This window comes from Elephantulus edwardii, unplaced genomic scaffold (assembly GCF_000299155.1).
Source record: "Elephantulus edwardii isolate Elephantulus edwardi_28Jun2011 unplaced genomic scaffold, EleEdw1.0 scaffold00132, whole genome shotgun sequence".
In the NCBI taxonomy this organism is placed as follows: domain Eukaryota; kingdom Metazoa; phylum Chordata; class Mammalia; order Macroscelidea; family Macroscelididae; genus Elephantulus; species Elephantulus edwardii.
In genome coordinates this window covers 9,515,448-9,520,297 of record NW_006399882.1, presented here as the reverse complement: position 1 = coordinate 9,520,297, position 4,850 = coordinate 9,515,448, and the positions used below count along the sequence as shown (strand labels likewise).

General features: G+C 40.9%; 1 pseudogene; it reads left to right on the top strand.

Annotated features, from left to right (window-relative positions):
- The window catches only part of LOC102847094, a 7,634-nt pseudogene extending 4,242 nt beyond the window's left edge, over positions 1-3,392 (top strand).
- The last annotated feature ends 1,458 nt before the right edge of the window (positions 3,393-4,850 follow it).

Here is a 4,850-nt window from a genome sequence, read left to right as displayed (position 1 = left end):
AGTGATAGGGAATGGCAAGGGACACACTGACAAAGGAGATTAATCAGAACTGGCTTTGACAAGCACTGTGGCAATTGGACAATTAAAACAGACATTGGGGGGGAAAGAAGAACGAACTGGGGATGAGGGTGGAGAAAACAGCGCAACAATGAATGAATGAAAACAAACAAACAAAAAAAAGATAACTGTGATTATCTTTCAATGGAATGTTTATTGTTGTAGTTGTGTACCATGAGTCGGAACTGACTCATAGCTGACCCTCCAGGAGGTTTTCAGAGGCAGTTAATTGCATGGGAGCAGATTGTGCTTCCTCCTCCTGCAGAGCAGCTGGTGGCCTCAAATCACATGCCTTTGGGATTTCAGGGCAGCTTCTTGCTATCAGGCTACCAAAACCTTTGGGCTATCTGATCCATCAGAGTCTTTGTGCCTTTGTTTTTGACTGGACTCTTAAATATGTCGGCTTCTGTGTTCTATCTCATAGAAGAAGCGACCCCAAACATTATATTTTATTACTCTACATTTTAGAGAACTCAGGTGGCTTAGTGGTAAAGAGTCTTGCAACCAACTCAAAAGTGTGCAGTTTGAATCCAGCTGCTCTGTGGGAGAAAGATGGGCATTCTCCTCCCATGTGACTTAACCCTAACCCTAACCTCTGAAAATCCACCAGAAGGTCAGTTATGAGTCAGTTTTAACTTAGTGATACATAACAACAACATGTAATGTCTTAGTGAAAACATTGGAAATTAAAACAAAAGTCTTATTTATTTCACAAAATAGGGACATTCAGTGCTTTGTGTGTTCTGGTTTTCAAGGGCAGATGTGAGATTTTCTTTCTGGCAAAAATGGCAAATAGTTTTCACATCAAAGGGAAATGCAGGGGACAGAAGGTTATTTTACAGAGTTGTCAGAACAATGGCAGGAGGAGCTTAGACATAACTGCCAAAGTTTAGGATGATAATAAATAATGTCCTAGATTTCAAATGTAGTTGTTGTTAAGTGCCACTGAGTGGTAGGCGACTCAGCAATCCCAAATGAGGGTAAATAATTACCTAATTTTAGGCAAGTAATGGAAGTTGCAGATAAAAAGTTCGTTAACCTGTTTGTTAGCTGTGAGATTGTTGTCCTAGAATCAAAGGACTTGTGACCAAGTCATCCTGACATAATATAATGAAGCACTATGTGAAGCATGTGCCATCAGCAGGGAGCCTGACAGCGGCCTGCCAGGAACACCACACAAAGCATCTGACCACCATGATGGGAGGAGACACTGGAAAAAAAATCTTATCAGACCCCTTACCACTTCCCTCCTGGACCCTTCTCACATTCCTTTCATCTTACCTACTCCCTTTGGCCACCCCCTGAAAAAGCCTGGCTTGGTTCTGAGATTTTTGTCTGTTTGTTTTCTTTTGTTTTTAATTTTTTTATTATTATTAATTTTCATGAAAATGTACAGAGACTTTGGATTTCCATTCATTCATTGTTGCACTTTTCTCCCTGCCCACTCCTCCACTCCCAGTACACTCTTGTCTTTGAAAAGTAAAAGAAAAATTCTTTCATTGTTTTACAATCCCTCCCCCCACCCAGGTCCACTCCACTACGCAGTCTTTGCTCTGGACTCCTATAATGACAAAAATACCTAATCACATATCCCTTTTAAACAGTTTTCTCCCTCATCTGTTTCAATGCAGTATACATTATTTACCCCATCTTTCTCAGCCTCCCTCCAGCCCCAAAGTCAGTCCTGTTTTACAACAGTGGCACTATGCAGTATTTGTCCTTTTGTAACTGAGATATTTCACTCAGCATAATGAAGACACGTTCAAAATCCCTAGCTCTAAGAGAGATGCAAATCAAAACAACTATAACAGTAAGCAACAAATACTGGCGAGGTTGTGGAGAAACTGAAACCCTTATTCACTGTTGGTGGGAGTGTAAACTGATGCAACCACTGTTGAAGGCGCTGTGGCGCTTTCTCAAAAAGTTGCAAATAGAGATACCATTTGACCCAGCAATTCCACTACTGGGAATATGCCCCCAAGAGACCATAACTGACATCCAAGCAGATATATGCACACCCGTGGTTATTGTGGCTTTGTTGACAATATAGAAAGAAGTTGGAAACAAACTAAGTGCCCATCAACAAACAAATGGATAGAAAAGCTCTGGTATAGTCACACAATGGAATACTATGTTGCATTGAAGAACAAGGAACTCATGCAATATTATTCAAAATGGGTGACTGTGAGATGTTTTAAAACTGCCTTGAAGGTTTCCATGCCACCCGCTTTCTCTCAGATCACTAGTATCTAAACAAAGCACATTTAAAATTAAGTCTTCATCTCCACTCATTTGATTTGTACTGACAGACAGCCAAACATTGTCTTTTTCTGGTTCCAAACCCACAAAATTGACCAGCGATAATTTCTTATGTCCAGATAGAACTTAATAAAGACAATGCCATAGACTGAATGTATCCCTCAAAAACATTTTGTTGCTTGGGGCCACGTCTCCCAGGCGCCTCAGCAGGGGAGGCCTGAGCTTCATCCACAGATGTTGGCAGTGAGGCCCCAGGCACAGACCAGTTCAGCCGTACTATGGGGCTCGGGGCCAAAGGCAGCCTGCTCGTCTGCCCTCCCTTGTGCTGGTTGTTCTCCTGGCAGTGATTGCCATCCTTGTTTCAACTACTGGAGCGTCTGCTCCCACCAAGTCCTGCTACAAAAGGAGGTGGCCAAGCTTCAGGGCCAGGGCCAGTGCACTGAGGTGGCCTGTGGGTGCCTTGAGAAGCACTATTTGGACCCTCTTTCTCTTGGTGGAGTCGCACAAGAAACAGACTGACCAGAAGGAGACCAACGACGGCTGCCTTAGGAGCCGCTGCAGGTCAGGGAGGACCTGGTGAAGAGATGCGAGGATGACAAGGTTAAACTACAGAACAACGTATCATACCAGATGGTAGACACATCATTTAAAGGAGCAACTTGCTGGGCTTCATCAGGAATTTCTTTGACAGGAAGACCAGCTTCAAGACTATAGGAAAAATAACACTTACCTTGTGAAGCAATTAGAATATGAGAGTTTTCAATGTGGACAGCAGATCAAGGACTTAAGAGTACAGCAAGAAGAAAATATTAAAAAGTTGGCAGAACAGTTTTTGCAAGAACAAAAGCAAGAGACCCACAAGATTTAGTCAAATGATGGGGAATGAATTGGGTGAAAATGATAATGAAATATCTAAAGATCCCAAAGTGGCTAAGAATGAAGCAGATAGGAATGAAGAGCCCTCAAGTATCCCAGTCCACGTGGGAAAGACCAAAGCAAGCCTGTCGGTGATGCTGGGGTGCCCGGAATTGAGGAGAACGGCCTTGCAAAAGCTGAAGATCTGCCAGCTTCTTTAAAGAAGCCCCCTCTCTCAGGTTCTCAACATGAAAATCATCAGTCTCCCACTTTGCAACTGGACAAACTCTCTTCCCAAATATAGCTCTAGATACACAAATAAACAACAATGGAAACCCTGGTACTTCAAATCAAATACCTTCCAATCCTCATCAGCATTTAAATCCAGGCCCAAACATGGAGAAGGAACCCAGAAGTTAAACAAATATAATAAAGCAGGCTACCAAGGATAGAGTTGGTAATTTCCATAAATGGAAGCAAAGCCGGTTCTTTGAAGAGAATGAATCCCCTGCTGATCCGCAGCATGGCTCTAACTGGGAGGATTTTAATGGGGATGATGGTAATGTAGGTGAGAATGAAGCAGACAAGAGGCTGAGCTGGCTGACAATGAGGAAGAAGATGGTAATGATGGAGAGGAAGATGTCCAAGGTAATGAAGAATGAGAACTTCAAATGGATCCTGCGGACTATGGAAAGCAACGTTTGAGTGATGTCCTTTAAGTCCTAAAAGAAAACTTGAGACATCCTAAAGTGCTGTAAAAATGGAGACATTTCTACTTTGTTGGGGGCTGTTTGTTTGTTGGGTTTGGGTTTGTTTTTTTTTTTTTACTTTTATTGTAAAGGTCAATTGTATCCATTGTAAAGATACTTTAAGAGAGATTTAAGTAAAAACTTTAATAGAAGAATGTGCATATGAGAACTTTTTCATATTGTATCATCAAAGCAGAGACTTGTTTTGATTATGACACAGTTGAGCCAAAAATATAGTAAGCAAAACTGTAATCTTTACATTTAAGCCAAACTAATGTATATTTTACATTTTATTGGGCCTAATTTTTTTTTAAATGGACAAATTAGTAAAGATTGTTATCCAGGAAGAGTGCAAACGGTCATTACAAAGACACAAGAGGAAGAAAAGACCAAAATGGATGTCAGAAGAAACTCTGAAGATTGCACTGGAGCGTAGAGAAGCCAAAGCACAAGGAAGAATTCAGGACACTAAAGAGCTGAATAGAAGATTCCAAAAGGCAGCTTGGAATGACAAAGCAAAATGTTACAATGAAATGTGCGAGAAGCTAGAGTCAGAAAATCAAAAGGGCCAAACTCGTTCAGCATTTCTTTTTTCTTTTTTTTTTCGTTCAGCATTTCTTAAGCTCAAGGAACTGAACAACAAATTCAAACCTAGAGTTGCCATCATCAAGGATGCTTTAGACAAAAAAGTAAATGATCCAGGAAGTATTAAAAGAAGATGGAAGGAATATACTGAGTCTTATATCAAAATGAATTGGCAGATACAGAAGAATTTAATGAAATAATGTATAAGCAAGAGCCTATGATGATGAAGGAAGAAGTTCAAGCTGCTTTGAAGGAAATAGCAAAAAATAAGGCCCCAGGAATAGATAGTACACCGATTGATGTATTTCACCTAACAGATGCTGCCCTGGATGTGCTCACCAAGTT